The sequence below is a fragment of the Notamacropus eugenii genome, chromosome 4 (assembly GCF_028372415.1).
Source record: "Notamacropus eugenii isolate mMacEug1 chromosome 4, mMacEug1.pri_v2, whole genome shotgun sequence".
In the NCBI taxonomy this organism is placed as follows: Eukaryota; Metazoa; Chordata; class Mammalia; order Diprotodontia; family Macropodidae; genus Notamacropus; species Notamacropus eugenii.
In genome coordinates, this window is record NC_092875.1 from 393,118,090 (window position 1) to 393,142,159 (window position 24,070).

A 24,070-nucleotide genomic window follows, 5' to 3' on the forward strand; every position below is an offset into this window, starting at 1 on the left:
CTTAGGAAAGTAACCAATTATTTCTCTATTGAGATTATCTAATTTGGGTTATTTTGCCTTCTAATTTTATTGTTTTTGTCAAATAAAGGAAAAGTGCTGACTCCAGGTTCATTTGGCAAGAACTCCCTTCGATATTATCACAACTCATATAAGGGTGATGCAAAAGTTTTGGTGCAGTTTTAAGCTTTAATAAGCTTGTTATTTCTTTTAATGTATCATTAATTTAATTTTAGTATTTATAAGTCTATTACATTCATTATGGCTTAATAAGCTTAAAACTGCACCATGACTTTTGGAACACCTTGATGTTGTTATCGGTGCTGCTGCTGTTGTTACAATAACTCATACTCACAGTCTTAGAGTACAAGCTCCATTAGGGTCACAGTCTGCACCTTATCTAACCTTGGCATCATCCCCCAGTGCTCCTACTCAGTTTTCTGCATGCGTTAGATCCTTAGTAAATATTACTAAGGTTGAAGATTACAAAGCACCTTCCTCACAACATCCTCTAAGGTAAATAGTGTATTTTTCATAGGAAGAAGATACTGAGGTTAAGACACCTGCCTGTGGGCACATATTAAGTGCCAGAACCTGGTCACGAAGCCCAGTCCTCTGATTCTAAAACCGTTATCGTTTCTGTTGCACCCCACATGCTCCTCCGATTGCAATCATGTTGTTGTTCCCAGTACTGTTGCCAGTTTGTGCTTATTTGCATTCATATTTCCTTTTTCAGTACCACTAGAAAGATGTAGAAATCCGCCATTATGAGAATCCGCCTTTTTGGTATAGAATAGTTAGAGTACTTGACCAGCATCAAGAGACCAGAGTTCAACTCCCATTTCAAATCTTTACTTGTTGTATGACCCTACTAAGCAAGTCACTTAACCTACCAGACTCTGATTCCTTATCTATAGAATAATAATATTTGCCTTACCCAAAAGGTCTGTTGTATGAAAAGAACTTTCCAGTGCTATAGAAATTTGAATAGCTATTATTACTTTCACACTTTTCAGTGAATAGAGTGCTGGGTCTTAAGGATGACTTGTTTTAATCCTATGTCAAGTACTTACTAGTTATGTGATCTTGGACAAGTTGTTCAACCTCTCTCTGCCTCAGTTTCCTCACTTGTAAAATGGAAATTAAAATGCTAGCACCTACCTCCTAGGGCTATTGAGAAGATAAAATGAGATAATATTTATAAAGCATTTTGTAAACCTTAAAGCTCTATATGAATAATAGACTACTTACCAGCTGCTGCTACTATTGGTTTGGTTACTGTGCTTCATTCTGGAAGAGTACCAAAATGACATCACTACACTGGAGTCAAGGTACAGTGTGTCTGAATGTGGCTGATCAGACCAGTATGAAGTTGGAAGACTCTTCTGCAGGTAAGGCACAAATAATCCATATGAACATTTGGAATGGAGATGTATCTAAATTTGTGTGTCTTCCATTTCTTTTGAGCTACTGCAACTTGAGTTTGCTCTTGGAGTACAGCTTATTCTTTGATGCAGGCACATCATTCTAGGAGGTCCTTTGCCAGTAGCTCCCATGTCACGCACTTAATTCCAAAGATCTTCAGAGAGACCTTGCGAGTGTCCCCGTATCACTTCTTCTGACCTCCATTTGAGTGCTTGCCTTGTGTAAGTTCTCCACAAAATAATCTTTTAGGCAATGTATGTTTGACATTCAAACAACATGGTCAGCCCATCAGAATTGTGCTTTCTGAAGTAGAGTTTGAATACTTGGCAGCTCTCAGGTAAATGACCATCTTCCATCTAAAGGATTAGCCTGTTAAGGAGGACTCTGGCAAGAATCTTGCCAGCAATGTCTATTTTCTTTATCTTTATAGAGATGGATGATGGAGACATCCTTGAACTACTGGGAGATAACCTCTTCTTGTCATATAACCCAGAAAATTTGAGTCAGCTTTTACATGAGCAGTATATTGCATGCCTTGTAAATCTCAGCTGTAATAGAATCAGCATCAGGTGCTTTGCCACATGAGAGAAGTCTGATGGCTTTCAAAACCTTTTCTTCAGTGAGAAGTTCAGCTAGAGAGAGATTAACTTCAAACTCACATATATAGTCAATGGCTTCAGAATTGATTGATGACAGTTTGTTGAGAACACTATGGAAGTATTCAAACCATCTCTCTAGGATCATGTCCTTATCACTAATCAATGTGGTTCCATCAGCTTTGAGTAGTTGAGATGACTCATAGGTCTTTGGCCTACAAATAGCCTTCAGGGCATCATAAAAGTACTTTGGATTGTTACTCTCAACATAAAATTGAATTTTATCTGCCTTCTTCACAAAGTCATGAATTTTTCATTTCTCTAAGCTTCACTTGTACTTTTCTTTTGATGGAGTTAAATGCTGCCTTCTTAGTGATGGATGAAGTATCCTGCTGGTAAACCTGATGGAGTTCTAGTTTTTCATTTAGCAGCTTCTGAACTTCCCCATCCTTTTCATCAAAACAGTGGATGTTTGTGAATGTCCTGGCCTAGATGAGTAAATGCAGTGCTGCCCACTCCTTTTCTGTTCCACTGTTGCCAACTTTATGATGGCTCAGCTTTCCCTCCAAGTTAGCAGCAAACTGTTTCCACTCAGAGAAGTGCTCTAATCTACTGACATTGTCTTCATCTTGTAGTCATCTTGTCTTGGGGCCACAGTTTCATTGAATGCAAATGTTTAGATTGGAGAAGATAAGTCTATGATCAGTCCAGCACCCTGCCCACCCAACACCTTCATCACTCTCACGTCCTGTCTGTCTCTTCTTACAATGACATAATCTATTAAATGCCAATGTTTGCTGTGAGAGTGCATCCACAAAATTTTATTGCATTTAGAAAAATGGAAGACAGTGTTGGTGATTACAAGGTCATGAGATTCATAAGTCTTCAGTACTAAGTGACCATTACTGTTGTTATTTCTGATTCCATCTTTCCCAAAGACTCCCTGCCATGTCTTGGAGTCTGTGCTTACTTTAGCAGTAAAGTGAATTATAAGCTCATTCTCTTTCAACACATTGATGATGAGGGTCTCCAGGTCTTCATAAAATTTTTCTTTGACCTCATCAGGGTTCATCATAGTGGAAGTATACACACTGATGATGGTAGCATGGAGCTTTCCTGAAAATCGTAATCACATTGTCATGAGCCTGTCATTTGCTCATTTTGGTAGTCATACAAGCTTCTTACTGGATTAGTTTTGATTGCAAAATCTATGCCATCTTCACATTCACTGTGACCACTCCAGGAAAAAAAAGTTTATTCAGATCTAACTTTGGTAAACTGGCCTTTGTTTGCAAGCCTTGTTTCATTCAAGGCTGCTATTTGGATGCAATCCCTACAAAGTTTTCTCCCAGCTAGAGTTGTTGGACTTTCAGTTCTATTGGATTTCATGTTGTCCATAAGCATGTAAATATTCCATGTAGCAATGGTGAGTGGAATCATTTTTGCAAAAGGTTTTGCACATTTTTTATGTGTTTCAACCAGGGTGGGATTCCCACCTGCAACAGTAAGCAGGTTAGAGTTGGGTGAAGCAAACAATTTTTAAGGTACGTTTCCTAGCCCCATCCTCACACTAGAAGGTAAACAGTGCGATCCTTAAAAAAGGTTCCTCAAATACCCAGTGGGCTGCCAAATCCCATTGCTGCTTAGGTCCGGTGAGAAGATAACCCTATGGCCTGAGTCACCCATGTGCCCTGCTGGGACTACAGTGCCCAATGTATCCACATCTGCTGCATCATCATTGATCTGTTGCCACAGGTAGTGGTGAAGTAGGTGAAATTGGTAAAATGGTATGGGTGATGTTTTTTGATTCATGCATAAATTGGAGGCAGAGTTGCATGAAGTCATAGGCCTCATTCTCTCTTCCAGAGTCATTAAAGTCCAGTGGCAAGGCAAAGTCAAAATGACTGGTTATAGCTTAGTATGCAGTTGCCTTGTTTGCCTCAGTTTCTCATCTGTAAAATGAGCTGGAGAAAGGCATGGCAAACAATTCTAGTATCTTTGTCAAGAAAACCCCAAATGGGATCAAGAAGAGTTGGATATGACTGAAACCACCGAATAACTAAAAACTATTCTTTTTCAAATGATATAATACCTGTAAAGTGCTTAACATGTTGTACATACTTAATATATGTTCATTCCTTTCACTTTCCCTTGGATGAATTTGTATTCCTAGACACTTTGCTGTCTTTGACATCAAACCAAGCTCTAAGCACTCCATAGAGCCTGATTCATCATTCTTTCCATTTTGGACAAAAGCCAAAATGCCATGTAAGAAATTATTTAAAAAATTAGAGATGTTTATCAGAAAGAAAAGAATACTTTGGTGCAAGAGGAATAAAAGATGTCTAAATATTAGGAGGAAGTACTTACAAAAGAAATTAAATTTGATTCAAATAAGTAAAACTGGGACTCAAAGTTACAAGAAGGAAGATTTAGACTCAGTCTAAGGAAGAGCTTGCAGAAAATTAAAGTTGTCCCCAAATGAAATTGACTGCCTCAGGGAGGAGCTATTTTCCCATCACCAAAGGTCTTTGCATGGATATTGAATAATCATTGCACATATGATAGGTCTAATTTGAGTAGGGTGTTGAACTCTGAATTCCCTTCTGGTTTTGAAATGTCATGATTGTATGATTCCATGAAAATGTGATGCTTAAGCAACTTCAAATTTTTGGTAAGAAGGATCTGGTCCCTCTGTTAGCTTCCTTGTACCTCCCTTTTTATTTTTCATTCTTCCTTTAGGCTAAAGGTATAGGTCCTTGGAGTCCCCTAATATACTTGATTTTCTCAAAATACTGTCCTTGAAAAATACTAGAGGGAAAGAGGAGGGAATAATTCTTGACCTGATGTGGGAATTCTGGACCTTGAACTGCACAGTCTAATAAGCAAATTCTGCTCTACTCATTTTTACACATGTGCTGAGTCTGAGGAGTGATGAAGCATCCTTGTCCGTAATCTTCTACCACTCATTACACTGACAGGCCAATATTGCTTTTCCCATAGGATTGACTTAATGGCCTACCTCAGCAGCATATTTTGCTATTTGTTTTCTGTGCAGGCAGATTAATCCTGTGTTTAATAAACCTCTGCAGCTATTGTCCCTCTCTCTATCTCTCTGGCTCTGTCTTCATCTCTCTCTGTCTCATTCAGTCTCTGTGTCTCTATCTCACTTTCTCTCTGCCTTATCATCCCTTTACAATGGTCCCTTGTTAAGTACTGAAGTTCTGTGTTCTTATCATCCTTATACAGGCAAACTGATGTGATGTGGCAGCAGTGTAATAGAAGCCTGAAAGCTAGGGGAAACAATATTTTGTTATTAGAATCAGACTGATGGCGTAACAATTAAAGAGAAATTAATAAAGAATGAGTATTATGGGAGGTAGTGTATCATCAGGGAATCATCAGAGATGAAGAAAAGCTGAAGAAGGAATTAGGAAACTAGTTGACCCCACAGAGTTGGCTGATCCCACAGGGATAGAGAAAAGAACCAGTCATACAGTGGGAAAGAATGATCCCAAGTGTCCTCTTCCTCAAGGGAGGGGAAATACTTCAAAAATCCATGACATCTTTTGTGTAGACAGCCCCTCTAGGCACACAGGCTGTAATCTCTCCCTGCTTTAGTATCCAGTCTTTAGCACATAATACAGGTTGCTAGAAACAAAAATTCATCCAAGGGAAGGAAAAAGGAATGAGCATTTATTAAGTACTTATGATATGCTAGGTATTGTGCTAAGTGCTTATCTTATTTGAAAGAGAATAGTATTTTGTTGTTCAGTTGTTTTAGTCATGTCCAGCTCTTCTTGATCCCATTTGGAATTTTCTTGGCAAAGATGATAGAGTGGTTTACCATGCCTTTCTCCAGCTTATTTTACAGATGAGAAACTGAGGCAAACAGGATAAAGTGACTCTTCCTGACTCAAAGTCAAGCACGCTAACCACTGCACCACCAAGCTACCCATAATAGCTTTAGAGGGTAATTTTAAGAGAGAGTGGTCAAGAATTGATTTGTTTAGCACTGGAAGCGAAGTTAGATACCACTAAGTCCAGTCCTCTCATTATATAGATGAGACCCAGAGAGGCGATAAGACCTTATTAAAGTCACACCATTGTGAATGAGGTAGAATTTGAACTATGTTCTTCTTGACTCTAAGACCAGCCTTCTATCCACCATACCACACTGTCTCAGTTTTATTACCTGGATGAGACCCTTTAGTCTTAACTAGCTTTGTCCTCAAGACAGCAACATGTAGTCTGTCACCAAACCTGTGTTTGAAGCTTTCTCAGTTTGGAAAGACCTATCAGGACTCGTATTCTGCTAGCAGAGCCTTCAGGAGCATAGTGACCTTCTGTGTCACCAGAAGCATTGGAGGAGTCCTGTAATAAATACAACATAAACTTAATTCCAAATATAAAAAGGTTCAAATGAAAGCAAAGCAATCCTACTCCAGAGTCTCAACTTTATCTCAACTTAGAGCAGCAATTTTGAATTTAAAAAATAGAATGATTTTAGGAATGTATAAGTAGAGCCTATATCAGATTCCTTGTTTTCTTGGGGAGGGGGGAAGGGAGAGGGAGAAAATTTAAAACTTATGGAAATGAATGTTGAAAACTAAAAATTAATAAATCAACTCTAAAAAATATCTTATTTTTTAAATAAAACTCACATTGGGGTATTTTAGCTTTTGTTCATCTACCAATTCACTTATCAGGCCCCAATCCTACCTTTGTTCTATAATACTAAAGTGCATTGACCACACTGTGTCCCTGTCCAACATCTTCAGCTTTGTTGGCTCCGAACAAGTATAGCTCTAACTTGTTCATCATTTTCTGAAAGTAGCTTTCCCAAAGGGCTGTGCTTTTACATCGTTTGCCTTTCAGGTTCTCAGATTCTTTCCATTATTTTCTGCCATAACTAGGTAATTCAAGTCAAGTCAATTCAAATATGGTGTGTGAAATCAGGTATTTCTCTTTCCACCGTTTCCATGTGACTTCCACTACAAAAGAATATTCATGTGTGTGTGTGTGTGTGTGTCTGTGTGTCTGTGTGTGTGTGTGTGTGTGTGTGTGTCACTACAGTATGGTTGAAATAGTTCCATTTTAACGTACTCCAAAGCCCTGGGCTGAAGAATGGTAAAGTTCATATCCATTGTATTCTCTTTAACTTAGCAAGGCAAAACTTTTTTCCTCTGATTTCTGCTCACACAAATGAGCAAAACTTCTTCCATCCCATGAAGTCTTCAGGCATGACCCCATTAATTCTAAGTGCTCTTGGAAGTTTCAGGTAGCTCATAAGAGGAACAATCCTTTTACTCTCTCACCTAGCAAATATGACGTATAGTAGATAGCAATAGCAAAATGTCCGAGATAGTGGCTAGACTTAGGGTCAAGAGGAAGCTCAGTCACTTACTAGCTGGAAGATCCCAATAACTTCGCTGGGTCTCATCTGTATAATGAAAGGATTGAATTCAGTGACACCTAACCTATTATCTTCTGCCATCCTCTAAACAACCCCTCTTCACTCTCAATGAGCCAACTCAGTTTCCATGTATATTTGCATGTTTAACACACTGCTTTTTGGTTTTGGTTTGGTTTTGAAATATAGTCTCTTTTGTTTCTTTTACTTTAACAGGCTTCTTTTCCCTTGTCCTGGTTAACAAAAAACAATTATACTTCTGATTCCACATTTTATTTATGGCCTAGTAGGCATAACTCTGCAAGAATGTTCTAGCTTTAAGGTTAGTCAAAAGTAATCTATCATAAAACTTATTTATAGCATGAGACACTTGGCCAGAGGGCTCTCTTGTAAGGGCTTAGAAACTCTCAGAGTAAGCACCTTTGATGTCCTAGCTCATACTACATCCCCAGTTATCTATTTTAAAAGGTAAAAATCTGAGCTGTTCAACAAGACAGAAATGGTAGAAGGAAGAAATTAATCTCTTTTGAGGGCAGAAAGTGTGTGTGTGTGTGTGTGTGTGTGTGTGTGTGTGTGTTTCCAGCAAGAGGTACATAGTGGACTCAGAAAGTACTTGTTTCTTGGTAACAACGACAATGAAAATAATGATTCCACAAAGATTTACTAAGAGTTTGCTATGGGCCAGGCCCTATATCAAAGGCTGAGAGTACAAGGCCAAAAATGAAACTGGCCCTTAAGAAACACAAATTCTATCAGAGGAGACCGCACATATATATAAACCCGTATACAAAGTAAATACAAATTGAACTTTGGGGGCTGGTCTCTAGTAACTGGGGGCAGCTGCTCAGTAAACATTTATATGGTACTCACTATGTGCCAAGCACTGTTCTAAGTAATGGGGATACAAAGAAAGGTAAAAGATAGTCCCTGTTTTTAAGCAGCTCAAAATCTAATGGTGAAGCTCAAGACTTCAGATAGAAGATATTGGTTGAGAAGAGTTTTGAAAGAAACATTGAATTAGAAGAGGAGTGAATGAGGTGTAAGTGTGTTCCAGGAATGAGAGACCTAGACATGTCTAGGAGAGACCTGGGAGATCACCTAATCCAGTACCTTCATTTTAGCAAGAAGGAAACTGATCAGTACAGAAATCAAATGATTAGTTAAGCTAATAGCAGAAATGAAACTAGAATCCAGATTCCTGATTTCTGAGTAGATTGCTGCCTCCACTCACCAGAGAGTTGGTGGCACAATGGATAGAATGGTGGGTTTAGAATTGGAGTCATAAAGACCTGAATTCAAATTCAGTTTTAGATACTTCCTAGCTATGTGACCCTGCCTAAGTCACTTAATCTCTGTTTGCCTTGGTTTCATCAAGTATAAAATGGACATCATAATAACCCCTAACTAACAGGGGTATTGTGAAAATAAAATGAGATAATATTTATAAGAAAGCACTTAGCAAAATTCCTGACACATAGTAAATGATTATTCCCTTTTCTTCCCTCCCCTGCACTATCCAAGGCTGTGATCCCTTCTCTTTGCTACCTTAGAAAGATTACTGGATTTGAAATCAGAGGGCCTGAGTTCCAATCCTATCTCTGTCTCTTGCTAATGTTGTGACACTGGACAAGTCACCTCAAACCCCTGGATCTCAGTTTCTTCATCTGTAAAATTATCATCATTTTCAGGCCTTCATCATTTAGAGCTGAGCCCTCGGCTAAGGAACCCTCATTCAATTTAACAATCGTATATTAAATGTCTACTCTGTGGCAAGTACCGTGTGTAGCAGTGGAGAAATACAAAGGTTGTTTTTTTTGTTTTTTTGTTTTAATATACTAGTTCTTGCTTAGAGTCAACTGATGAGGCAGTGGGTAGAGAGAGAATGGGGGCGTGAGGAAATACAACATGCACACAAATTCACATGGTGTGGACTCACACAAGGTAGGGTGTGAAATGAACAAAGGAAAGCTCCAGGCGAAACTCTAGGAAAATGTGAGAATGTGAGGAAGGCATGGGAATCAGGGAGGACTTTACCATGGAGGTGACAAAGGATCTCAGTGGTCATGCAAATTAAGCATGACTGGGTTGGGACAGCTACGTGGTGCAGTGGATAGACCAACTACCCTTGGAGCAGGAGGACCTAAGTTCAAAACTGACCTCAGATATTTATTAGCTGTGTGACCCAGCTTAACCCTCATTGTCTACCCCCACCAAAAAAAAAAAAAAGTGAATGGGTCAAGAGAAGCAAAATTGGGATAGTAAACTCCTTCAGCATTGGGGATCTCTCCTGCTTTTCTGTTTACAGCTGTGGATGTCCAGTCTGCTAAATCTATTACTTGGCACATTGACCAGCAGTTTTGTTCTCCTTCTCCCAGTCTAGAAGATCTCCTGGTAGCTGCTATTTGTGCTGGCTCTAGATCTTTGTTGCTGTTTCATTTATTCATTCCTATGAATAGGAAGAAACAGGAGGCACCTAGATCTGATTTCTTCCTCTCATACTTTTCTAGTTTAAGTGATATACCAAGCCACTTATTCTCTCTGAGTGTTTCCTCGGCTGTAAAATAAGGATACTTAAAATCTAGGGTTGCTATGAGGATCAAATGAAATAATGTATATATAAAAGGACACTTTGCAACCATTAAAGCAATTTATAAATGCCAGATATTGTTCAGATTCTTATTTTAATGTGGGTAGATGGGGAGTAGAGTAGGTATGATTTGAGATTGGGGAGGGCTGTTGTCCTAGAAACACAAACGTTCTCTTGCTACCCCCAGCTTCTTTTCCAGAAGAAAATACAGGTATGCTGAGTTCTGCCCGGTTGCTACTTACCTCCCCTGTGAGCCCAGGAAACATGAAGGAACCTTGCTCCTGTTCCGCTCCTTCAGCTCACAGTGAATGTGATTTGTGTGCTGCACTGCTCATCATCCTCTTCCATCAGGTCATTTATGGCCCTTACAATTTCACTGTTGATGAGAATATATAAAATATTATTGGTCCTCTGTGCTTATTGTGTAATATATGGAACTTAGAGTAGACATTATTAAATATTGTTAAATGAAGGGCTGCATAGGCACATTAAAGTGACTGCAGATTGGAGGGATTTGTTAACCCTGCAGATACCTGCTGGAATTATCAGCTGTATTTCCCTCATTACACCTAATGTGGACATAGAATATTGAGGGGATTTTAAAATGTGAGTGTGTGACATTGAGTTAGCATGGCAGAGAAATGAAAAGATTCTAATGAAGCAGCATCAGGAGAGGAGATCCTTCTCCAAAAGGAGGATAATTAAGAGGGAACTGTAAAACATAAAGCCTTAATTCTAGAACCAGAATTTAGAGTTGGGGGGAATATTATTTATATGTAATGTTAGGTATAGTTGGAGTCAAGGAACCTGTCTTCAAATCCAACAAACAACCAAATAGATGGGGTCACAAAGAGTTGAACATGACTGAAAAAACAATAGAACAAAAGCTTTTGTGTAAGGTATATAATGTTCAAGGGAGAGCTTCACATTTCTACAAAAACAATCTATTTTATAAATATCAGGCTCTTAAAGGAACCTTGTATTAGAAACCATCCACAAGAATCTCTACCTGAACAGGAGTACCTTTTCTTTCATTCCTAAGAACTAGTTATCCAGCTTCTGTCTGTATTAACCAAAAGTCAACCACCTCCTAAAGCAAACAATTTTACCATGAGGCAGCTCTAACCATAAAGATGTTTTTCATCATGGACCTACCCTTGGCTTCTACCTCTGCACTCTGGAACCAAACAGAATAAGAGTTTAACCTCTCTTTCATGTGAGAGCATGGTAAAGTAGATGAAGAACTGGAACACCTGGATTTGAATCTCAATTCAGACACTTGCTATCTGGGCAATCCTGTGAAAGTCACTTAAACTGTCTGTGCCTCAGTTACCTTCTCTGCAAATCGAGGGTGTCAGATCTGATGACCTTTTAGCTCTAAATTTCTGATGCTATGATTCTTAAAGATATCTATCACATTCTTCCTGCTCCATGTTTTCTTTTTTCCAGTTTGAAAAGTCCTGTTTCCTTCAACTGTTGACCATGTGGCATGTTATTCCTAAAATTCAGTGTCCAGAATTGACCACAGTGTTCCAAATGTACTAAGATCAGAGCAGAGAATAGCAGGACCATCACTTCCCCAGATCTGTACGACATGCTTCTATTCACAGAATCTGTGGTTGCTTGGTAGTAGTAGTGAAGCAAAAACAGTAATACTAATAGCAGCTGTCATTTTTTTTTGTTAGGTTTTCTTTTTTTTTTTTATTTTTACTTTACACTCAAGCACCAGAACTCAAATACAGAGTAGAGAAAAGAAAAAGAAACAGAAGCTGTCATTTATAAAGCACTGGAAGGTTTACAGAACTCTTTACATGCTCTCACTTCAGCTTACAACAGTGCAAGGAGATAAGTGCTATGAGTAGTATTAGCCCTATTTTTTTACAGATAAAGTGAGGTACATAAAAACTACGTGAGTTATCTGTTCTCATCTAGCTCATTAGTGTCATAAATGGGGTTTGAATTTAGATCTTTCTGATTCTCAGTCAAAGTGGAGTATTCCCACTCTCTACTTGGTGCTTACCCTACCATGTCAAATTTGAATTGTATCAAATTTGGAGTCCACCAAGACAGCCAGATCATTTTCACAAGAAGTGATCTGACAGTGACTCTCTGCTTACATTTGTGTGGCTGATGCTTTGGACTCATGTCGAAGACTGGATATTTGTCCTTATTATACATCATCTTATCTGGTGCTTCTCATCATTCTAAACATCCCACACAGATCTTCCCAGATTTTGATTCTCACTCAAGGTGTTAGCTATTCTCAGCTTCATATCAATTGCAAATTTGAAAAGTACTCCATTTATACTCCCATTCATTCTCAGTGATTAAAAAACCATTGGAAAAAAACTGGAACTCTTCACTAGAGGTCTGGAATCAGAGGACTGGGTTGAAATACCAACTCTGATGTTACTATCTCTGTGACCTCAGAGAAATCCCTTAATCTCCCCAACTTCAGTTTCCTCATTTATAAAATAAGGAGGCTAAACTAAATGGTTTCTGAGGTCCCTCTCAGCTCTCCTCTGTGATCCTATGATCTAGTAACAGTTAAAGGTATGCTCAATCAATCAGCTTGAATTTCTCAAAACCTTATCACCTTTTACCACATTTAAAGTTAGTTTGTCCATCTTATTCACCACTATAGCATGAGTGACTTTGTTAAATCCTTGCTGAAACTTCAGGATTTTATATTTATAGCATTCCCTGGTAGTACTAGTCTAATACCCTTGTCCAAAAAGAAAATCACTTCAGTTCTGATGGCTTCTTCTTGATGAAACCATTCAGGTCAACCCTCCTAAAGAACCGTATTGGAAATGCTCACAGATAGTTATGTAGCTATGGACAACAAAATATTTATTAGAGCATAGATTATTTCATTCAGACATTTATGTAGCAGTTGGTTGTACTTCTTTTTCATGTGGCAGATATCTGGCATTTTAAAGTACTCTTGTCACAAGGAAACCTCACTGAGAAATATAAAAGATCAGAATTGTGTAGCCCAGGAATTTGTATGAGAAGTAAATGAAGACTCTGACCCTGAATAAAAAATGAAAGCAAAGAGGGATGCTCATGGGGGGAAATGCAAGAAAATTGCTAGGGATTGGGTATATACTTCATCTTCACTTAATTTATATGCACCAGAAGAGACTAATCATAAAGCAGTCATACCTATAATAATCTTCATTACTCTACAGCTCTAATGCCTTCCTCAGGTCAGATTGTATAACAAGTTACCATGAGTACTTCAAAGAATGGTTTTTCGTCTATGCTAAAATCAAGGACTCTCTTAAATTTAAGGAGAGATTTCAAACACAGGACCTCAATCAAACAGAATATTTGTGGGGATGAAATAATTTATTGCTATTCGGAGCAATTGCTGTCATCTAAAAAGAATTTACCCATCCTCAGAATTTGGAGGAATTGGGATGATGTGTTATTGTCCATTCATTAAATAAGCTTTTATGTTATGTGCCAGGTACTGTACTGGGTGCTAGGGCTTTGAAAAAAATAGTGGTCCCTGCCCTTAAGGTGCTATATCAGTAATCACCCTGACATACACAGGGAGTCTGCTATCATAGATTCTTTGATCTGCTTCTTTAAAAGGAAAAGCAACTTTTGAGGGGTTAACAATCATTTTAATCAAGCACATGTATCATTCATTTAGTTCAGGGGGGAAAAGTCAGTACCCTAAACTTCAGAGAAAATACAGAGAAATCAAAGATCAACAGACATGGCTTCCTCTGTCTGACCATAATCAAAATACATACATCACAATTCAACAGACACGTCCAACTGTTTGACCATAGTTACCAGAGAGGGAAGCATGGATATCTGGGTTTTCAAAGCCAGGGGGCTCCTTAGTGGCTTCCCAGAGTCTCTCATCTGGCACACAAACCTTCTTCCAAAAATTAAACCCCAAAATAAAACTGCACCTCAGAGTCTTCATAGACTTTTTTAGAACCAGATGGCATCATATGCCTTAAGAACCAGTGCCTCATTAACAAAAGATGTGGGCCTTGCTACAAATCTTCCCAGGCCCAACAATGAGTGGGAAAGATCTTCCTTTATCACATTATTCAGAGGCATTATACTTCTTGGTATAAACAAAAACAGCCAAAGATCCTACTATGCTTGCCCTCACAGGTGTTTACAATCTAATATTAGGATGACAGAGTTAAGAGCTGTAAAGGACCTTAGGGGTCACTTAATGAAATGTCTTTTTAGAAATGAGGAATCTGAATTTCAAGAAAAAGTGAAGCAACCTGCCTAAAATGTCACAGAAAGAAACTAGGAGGCCTGAAATTTGAATCCAAGTTCTGTGGGTGCTCATTTCATCATATCATTCAGCGCCATAGCTTCAGTTGTTAAAGAAAGCATTGTAAGCATCCTGGGAATATTTAATTTTCAGTTGGTCAGATTTTTCCTGATATCAAACCTAAATTGGCTTTTTACAATTTCCTTCCCATTCTTCCCCATTACTCCATATGGGTTATAACAAGGGTTATAACACTTCTGTGGGATTATTATCTCCCTATTCCTGCAAGGTATGCTCTCTTAATTCAGCAGAAGATGGCATTTTTGGAGGGAGGAGGGCTGCCATATGACATCAGTGACTCTCACTGAGTCTGTAGATCACTAAAACTCCTAAATGTTTTTCAAAATGATTGCTTTCTATCCAAAATGATTGATCTCCTATTTCTCTAGAGTTGACATTTTTAACTAAATAGAAAACTTTACATTTATTCCTATCAAATTTTAGGTAGAAAAAGTAGTCCAATGGACAGAACAAGTACACCTGCAATCAGGAACACCGGAGTTCAAATGTAGTCTTAGGCACTTCATAGCTGTGTAACTCTGGGCAAGTCACTTAACCTCTATCTATCTTGGTTCCTTCAACTGTAAAATGGTAATAAGAACAGCAACAATCTCTCAGGGTTGTTATGAGGATCAAATGAGATAATATTTATAAAGCATATTGCAAATGTTATAGTGTTACATGAATGCAGACTTTTGTTGTCTTATTAGATTCAGACTAATGCTTAAACCAGTTATGATCCCTTTGGAGCCTGACTCTGTTAGCTGTTAATGTATTAACTATCCCTCCCACTTTTGTGACAGCTGAAAATGTGATCAGCGTGTCATCATTGATGGCATTGATGACAGTATTTATCAGCACAGGACCAAGTACAGGAATCTGGAGTAGTTCAGTAGATGCAGCCTGCCACAGATACTGAACCATTAATAACTACCCTGTAAGTATGGCCATACAATCAGCTCCAAATCCACCTGATGGGATTGTTGTTTAATCTATATCCCTCTCTGTTTTCCACAAAATTATAGGAATATTACCAAAAGCTAAAACCCGTAGCATTCCTTTCAACTACCAGTTTAGTAATACTGTCAAAAATGGAAATAAATTTTTTTGAGAATTACTTATTCTTGATGAAGCCATGCTAACTTTGTAACCATTGCTGAGACTGGGAATGAACAGTTATCTAGGTATGACGAGAGTCAAGAGAGAATATTTGTCCCACCCAAACAAAAAACAAGAAAGAAGAGAATACCAAAGAAGAAAGAGTTATAATAGTGGCAAAAGTGGCAGCGAGGTCCAGGAGAATGAGGACTGAGAAAATGCCATTGGATTAGGCCACCAAGAGATCATTTTTATTTAATTTGGTTGGTGAATTCCCTGTGTAACCACATTGACCTCTTCTGACAAATTCCATTATTGTGATTGTTTTTCTTTGAGTTTTCAGAATTTCATTTTGGAATTTCTCCTATCCCTGCTAGTCTGACTTTCATAAAAGATTTTAGTTCACGAGATCTTACCTGTCTTTCTGCTGAACTACTAAAATCTACTTTCCCAAAACAAGGATGCAAGTTACACTATGTCCAGTTTTTCTCTACTTGTATCCCATAAATTCTAAGATGGAGTGGTCACTTCCCCTTCTCGCAAAATTCACATTATTTCTATCTATGGCAAGAAGGAATCATATTCAGATAGAATTCCTGATCATTTCTTCCTCCATCTTTTGAAGGATGAAGTTACCACTAAGGAAAGTCAAGAAATTATTAGTTGCTCTTTACTTTTGGTAGAGAGAAAGCTCCAGCAGCTTTTTGGAAAATTTGAGTCTCCTATCAACCTGTATTATGCTTCTCTACCAGGTCTGAGATCTATTTTTCTGCCTAGTTGGTCAGCAGGATACACTAATGATGAAATCACTTCTATTTCTCCCTCTTTTGTCTTCACCTAAATATTCTGTGTCATGTTTCCTTCCTTTGGTTACTGGTTTTTCACAGATAAATATAGCTTCTTAATATAAAATGTCACTCCACATCCCCCTTTACCTATTCAACAGAGGACATCAAAGAACAATAGTTGTAAAAGATGTCATCAAAGAAATGGACAGTAGGAGAAAATTTAAAACTCAAAATCTTATGGAAGTAAATATTGAAAACTAAAAATAAATTAATTATTAAAAAAAAAAGAAAGACATAGTAGGAAAAAAATGAGTTGGTCACATGGCAAGAGTGAGAGATGACAAGTAGAAAGCCTGAGTGTTTCCACTGGTTCATTTTCAAGAGAAAATGAGGTAATCCTCTAGTATGTTGATAAGATCTTAGTGGCACATTTATGGAAGGATGTGGACAAGAGTCATAAAGAATGGGCAGTTATGGATGGGTGGTGATTTGCATTATTGAAGAGAACATTCAAATTTAAGACATCACAGTGCCATTTGAATAAAATCTTCTTGATGTGAGAGACTAATTCCTCCCTCATACAACCTGGTAGCTTATATATATATTAGATACACAATTCAAAGAGTGTTTAAGAACTTAACGCTAGTGTTTTCTCCTGTTCTAGGGTTTAGAGAGATAGAGATGAAGTTGTATGCATACACACACACATACATATGTGCATATATAGGAATACATGAACCTATTTCCATATGTACATATGGAAATACATATCATACACATACATGCTACCTTTCCTCAATCAATTTATAATCCAGTATGGGAGAAAAACTATACAAATTACTCTAATCCAAGTAAGAATATGCTAAATGAAAAAGGTTGAGTTTAAATCCAAGCCTAGACACTTATTCCCTTCATGCCCTTGGGAAAATCATTCAATCTGTCTGGGCCTGTTTTGTAGTCTGTAAACACAAAAGGTTTGGATTATATGGCCTGTAAAGTCACTTCCAGATCTCAATCTGTGATCTTACATATATAAGAAAGTGTGGGATGACGCTGAGATTTGAGGAGTGAGGGATTATTTTTATCTAAAACAAATGGGAAAGTTTCCTAGAAGAGATACCACCTGAGCTAAGCTTTGAATGAAGAAAAAGATTTTGAAAAAGGAGGAGGCAACTGCATTCTATAATATATGGATAGGACCAAGAAAGGACAGAAAGAGTTTTAAAAAATGCAAGTAATCCAGTTGTTTAGAATATGAAATGAATCAACCAGTAAATCAACAAGAATGCATTAAGTATGCCAAGCATTGTGCTAGACACAGTACAGGAAGGTGATTAGTGTGAAGCAGGGCAGAAAAGAAGTTTGAAGCACCTTGTGGAAGATCTTTAATACCAAGCTAAGGAGTTTGCATTTATCGTCCAGGCAATACAAAAGCACTGAAGACTCATGATCCCTTGGAGTGACATGGTAAGACTTATACACTTAAAATAATTAACTTGGTTCCTGTAAGAAGAATGGATTAGATGGGCTAGAAACTGGCAGAAGGAAAAGCAATGTGTTTTTATTATCAACAAACAATAAATCCATCTCTACATCTTTCAGTAAATTTCGTGATGATAAAGGTGTCTTTGACAGTGAAATACTGCCTATGGAAGACTTTCCCGCTGTTATAGTCATTGAGGTTGGTCTTAGGATTTTCATAAATGTTATTACAAGTTGGCCAAGCGAAAGGTGATGAGGACTTGAACTAGGACCATGACAGAGGAAAGGTACAAGAAGAGGTAGAAAGGAAGAGAGATTGTGAAAATCAAAGCATCAGAATATGGCAACTTGTTTGTTGGCTGTGGAGCGGATGAGAGAAGAAGTAGTGAAAGATGATTTTGAGGTTTTGAGCCTACATGACTGGGAGGGTGATGATGTCATCCACAGCAATAAATAAGTCAGGAGAGGCAGATTAGGGCAGGGAGAAATAGAGTTCATTTTGGGACATCTGGATGGTGAATTAGAAAATCAATGAATGTGATTCATAGTAGTCGTTTTGATGACTTGGCACAGAGTAGTAGAATCCTGCTTGAGTTTTCAATATCCCCTACCCTATCCTCTTCATTAGCAGTGTCCTCACCATTCTATTTTTAAAACAGATTCCACATTCTTACTTCTGACATCTCCCATATGAAGCATTCATCTCCCACGTGGGTTATTTGCTCAGATGATTCAATTTTATTGAACTTAAATATGAACCAAAATTAAGTGCTAGAGATCACTCAGAGGCTACTTCTCCTTTTCCTTTTGTAGCTCCAGAAGGCCTTTATTATAATGCCTCTACATTCACTTGGTCATCAGTAGAAGAATAGCGAACAATGATATTGGAGAATATCAGGCAGTTTGGGGGGATTTTTTGTTTGCTTTTTAACCAAGGCTTTATGGTTGGTCATTTGATCACCAGTAGAGGTGTTTAGCTTCACATAGCTAGATACTCATTTATTTTGTGAACCTTCACATGGCTATATTCTTTTTTTCTTTTGTTCGTGAGAGAGTATAGAGCAAATCCTTTTTAAGCAGAGTGCCTGTTTCAAGGTAATAGTTACTCCTATTTCTATTGTACCTGTATCATGCCCGGATTTGCCAATGCCATCATCTCTGTGCTCACTGCATTTTTCACTGATCACTTAGTTACAGTGAGATATATGGTACCAGAATTTAGAAAGCTATAGGCAGATTAGGCCATATGCCAACTGGGAGCTGAGCTCATATCTTCTCTATTCTCAGTAATTTATTGACTACCTACTGCTATGTTAACATTAGCAAAATACACAAGAGATGAATCTATTAGTCCTTTCTTATTTTTACTGATAGCAACATAATACCTTTCTTGTTGACAAGTATTGTAGCCTATTAAATTAAGCCAACTACAGGAAGTATAAATCTACTTTCAAGTATGACCAGTAAACAACTGAATATGGCCTCCATCCTAGAACCTGAGTAAATCTATGCTTTAAATGGCTTCTTTGAGCATATTGAAGATTCTACTTCAAGACAGAATCATGACCATGATGGGGGATGCTTATCAACCTAGGCAAACTAGCAACTTTCCTGATATTAAAATAAACAAAAGTATCCAAACAAAAAGTGTGTCATACTTCTGACAGTTTGTTACAGTTCGAATAAATGACATAATGATATCCTTCTCCAATACTGCTTCACCAAAAACACAGTTGCTTAACTTATGAGGTTATTGACAGTGTATTTTCCCTTAGCGTTCAGTCATTGTTCAGGAAATGAAATTTCTCAGAAGCAACCAACATCCTGGTGAAAACAGTGAAGAGTAGAGCCTTATATCACAAAACTGCAATTTTATAGATCCATAAACATATGGGTGTCCAACCTCCCATTTTAGAGATAAGGAAACTGAGGTCTAATGAGATTAAACAACATCCAGGATCACACAGCTAATAGAAGTCTGGGGCAAGATTTGAATACAGCTCTTCTTGATATGAATTTCAACATTCTATTGACTGTACATGTTTCTCTCCCAAACATTATTATTAAGATCTTTATAACTCAAAATAAGAGATGTCATAAAAATTAAAGGATAAGCTTCAAATATTCCATGCTCTCCAAAATATTTAGGCAAAGTATTTTTTTTCACATCAGGGTTAACAAAATGAAAAAAAAGAATCTTATTTATCCCATCTCCTGTTCAGCTCAATAATTATTAACCATTGTTCAGATAGTATGGTACACTGATTCTTACTTAAAGTTTCAAGGATTCAGAGTATAGATTCTGCAATCAAAAAGGACACCTTAAGGTAGTATTCCATTCAAAATCAATCCAAAGAAGTCCAGAAGCTATCATGGCAATCCATAGGACTTTGAATCTGCCAGCTTTGATTATTCATAGAACAGCATCATATCATCTTCAGGCAATCCATACCTCAATACCTCAAATCTTAGGTCTTTATAATAGTTCACATAAATGTTTATGAGAGAAGTTAACTCTGACTGAGACACACCAATAATATCTTCCACAATCCTTTCTACCCATGCTAGTGTTGTACTTCTCAAGAATATAATGATATCCTAGTTTGCGTTGCTGAATTTGCAACAAAACTCTTCTGTGTAGAGACTTCATTCATTATTTCAAGCAAGTAAGGGGCACAAAAGACTTTTAATAAAGAATTGGTCTATATCAAGGTTGGATAATGTATCCAAGTCTTTTGAAACATTAGAAATTCCCAACTGTAACAAGAAATTATCAACAGCTTTCTCAGGATGTTTTGAGAAGTTTACAAGGGACTTCCAGTCCAGCTATTGGACCAATTCACTTAAAAGTGGGAAACAGAGATTTTGCACTAAGTAGCCCAGGAAGGGTGGAAAAAACTCTTGAGAAACAATTTATATATTGTATTATTGTATCCTTGATTCAATTATTCAAGAATGGATCAGGCCAATGTTTTATGACTAAACCTTAATATAAGACTTAAAGAATCTTAGAGACAGCATGGTATAGGCTTAACCTTAACAGAACTGAATATGACTTGTCTCTGCTATTTTATTACGATGAAACCTTGGACAAATCACTTAGCTTTTCTGTTCTTTTTCTCGATGTGAAAAATGAGTATAACAATGCTTATACTAACAAGATTTGAAGCATTTAGATGATAAATAGGAGTCTTTGTTTTATAATACTGGTTATATGCTGAAATTTATTGAGCAGAGGAAGAACAAGGTCAGGTCTGAATGTATGCATCTTGAGGGAAGGAATCATTTCATTCTTTTCTTTTGTATCCATAGTCTAGCTTAGTGCCTAGCACACAGTAGAGACTTAATAAATATTTGTTCATTAAAAATACTTACACCATCTAATCCCAGGGCTTTTTCCTTTTATGTGATCATCATGATCATCATAATTCCATTTATATAGCACCTTAAGGTTTATAAATTTTTTTTATAAATGCTATTTCTTTTCATTATAAAATCCTTGGATTTATGTGCTATTATTTTAACACCAATGTTACAGATGAGGAAAGTAAGGCAGAAAGAAGTTGAATGATTTGTCCAGAGCTACAGAGAGAATAAGAGTCAGAGGCAAGATTCTAACTCAGGTCTTCAGGAGTCCAGCTTTAGTGCTCCATTCACTGCATCACCTTGCTCTGTCCTATGTACCTATGGGATCTATACTGTAGTAATAGTTGCTGCCATTGAGTTCCATTAAGTGTTTTGTTCCTCTGGAATTTCCACAACTGTCTTCTATATCAATTTGGAAAAGGGGGTTAGCCAAGAATAGTTTTTGCAGCAATCAAGTCATCATGTTGTGACCCTATTCATCTCTTTCCTGCTTTACTGACATTGACTCAGCAGTAGGCACTCAATAAATGATTGACTTAGAATAGCAAAAAGATGACAACAGCCCCCAGTTGGCAGATGGCCTCTTCTCTTCATCGCTCTCTAAATTCTGATGCCACATAAAATCTCACAGCAACCAAGCTGACAATGAGTAAAGAAAATGCAAACAAGCAATAAGCCCAGAGAGGAAAGCACTGGTAATAGAGATGGCCCAGCATCTATGTTTGGCTTAGAATCCCATAGTCATTCATCAAAACTCCACATAGTAATTCTCATGGCATCTCTGCTCAAATCTGGCTAGGCAATGACTTCGAGAGTAAAAAGAAAGGTAGAGAATTGTCTAAGATCAAATCTTATGCATCACAGAATGTACTGGGCTCACTCATTATAATTTCCAGCTTTAATTAGAATACTTCATACTATGCAAGCAGATATATTCCCGGGATTTTTTTAAGTGATGAAAAATTGGCATTAAGAGATCTGGCAGAAATTAAAGACAATTATATGCTTGGAAGAAGTCCGATCAAGCTGTTTTTATAAATTTTGTGAGTTTTACAGAAAGTGGTGAGGTGAGAATAATTTCTAACAAAAAATATCATTGCACCATTAGAGAGTTAAAAATAAGAAAAGCTAATTAAACGAACATTCTGAGAAGTTCATACTAGTTCAGCTCTATCTGAACAGGTAAATAATGAGAAGAATGCCTGGTCCTTTGGCAGGAGAGGAGATACAGAGAGGTGATAGAGAAGAGATGAAATTCAGGCTAACGAACAAATATGAGCAAAAGAATTGAAACCTAATTAGTGTGGTTATGTACTGAAGAGAGAAATTGCTTCAACAACAGTCAATAGTTCAAATAGAGAACAGTGAACTCTAAGGACAGGTAAGAAGGGGGATATTATAATTTCATTCAGTTCCATTCAACAGACATTCCTATAGCTCTATTCATGGCACCATGTTTGGTGGTTGTAAGTCATGCCACCATCCCTAACTATTCTTTTTCCTCCAGGAGCTAAATAACCAGTCTTGAAGATGGTATGGGGTACTTTCAACACACATGTTGAAGCATTGATTATGTTATTAGAGGAAACTCACTCCTGACACATATTGGTTGTGTGACCCTGGACAAATCATTTAACCCCTCATTTCTCCTGCCAAGTGTCTAAGACTATAAACTGCAGAGAAGGTGTTAATGTGCTTTGTTGGGAGGGAGTTTACTCACTTTGAAGTTCTGTAAAACAATTAAATCACAGGTATAGTCTCTATCCTTGTTAAGGGCAAGCCATTATACATTAAGAATACAAAATAATATAATCATGGATTGCAATCATGTAAACTATGGTCCAGCAGAGAATGCATGTTCGTAGATAACTATAATACAGAAGATGGAATATGAAAGGAAGAAATGAGAGATCCCTTTTATTGGGGGGATCATGGAGTGCTTCATGGAGGAAAGAGCACTTTGGAGGCATCTTAGTGGAAGACAGATATGATATTTGGAAGTTTTCCTGACATGGAATTTCTTCATATGCTAGAGTAGGCCACTTATGGAGATTATGGAATCTTATGTGATTTTTTAGAATAAATATAGATTTTCATCCATTAGGAAAGGTTTGAGGATGGTCTGGATTGAAGGCAAATGACCTAAGTTCAACTCTAGCTTCAGATACTTACTACCTTTCATTTTAGGACCAGTAGTCTCCAAACTTTTAGATTGTGGACCCCATCAGTTAAGAAAACAGCTTTTCATCATGTACCCCTAATGCGTATATTGACTTATTTGTAAAGTATATACAAATACTACTATGATAATAATTAAATATCTTTTAAGATGGCAGCTAAGTGATGCAATGGATAGAGTGCTGGGCTTGATAATGGGAAGATTAATCAAATTTGACCACAGAAACTTACTACTAGCTATGTGACCCTGGGCAAGTCACTTAAAACTATTTGCCTCTGCTTCCTCATTTGTAAAATGAATTGTAGAGGGAAATGGCAAACCACTCCAGTATCTTTGCCAAGAAAAATCCAAATGAGACCACAGAATCAGATATGACTGATACAAACATTTTTGAAACATATAGAAAATAGAAATTGATAAATAAGGAGATTATGATGAACTAATATTGATCCCAGAGTTAATAGGGAGGAACTAGAGGGTTTTTTTGAGCAGGAGAATAATATAGACAGACCTGTTCTTTAGGAACATTACTTTGACAGCTATGTGGAGATAGATTAGAGAAAGACAAAACTTGAGACTGAAAGGCTAATTAGCATGCTATTACAATAGTCCAAATAAGAAGTGATGAGGGCCTTATGGTTATTACTATGAAGAGAAAAGGGATAGATGCAAAAGATAGAATATGAGTAAATGTGGTAACTATTTACATATAAAGGATGAAAAAGAGTGAAGAGTCCAAGTTAATGCCAAGTTTGAGACACTGGTCGACTGGATATTCTTGTCAGTAATAGGGAACTTTGGTAGAATGGTGAGTATGAGAGAAA

The 24,070-nt window shown here is 37.4% G+C and overlaps 1 protein-coding gene and 1 long non-coding RNA gene across 2 annotated transcripts in view; one reads left to right on the forward strand and one right to left on the reverse strand.

The window, feature by feature from the left end:
• CDH20 (cadherin 20) overlaps positions 1 to 24,070 on the forward strand; it is a 303,787-nt gene that overhangs the window by 121,263 nt on the left and 158,454 nt on the right. The gene's annotated exons all lie outside the window — the stretch shown is intronic.
• Positions 10,273 to 24,070, reverse strand: part of LOC140501667 (uncharacterized) — a 264,231-nt gene continuing 250,433 nt past the window's right edge. The window contains exon 7 of the long non-coding RNA XR_011966302.1: positions 10,273 to 10,394. This is a non-coding gene — a long non-coding RNA (uncharacterized lncRNA). The remainder of the gene's footprint in view (positions 10,395 to 24,070) is intronic.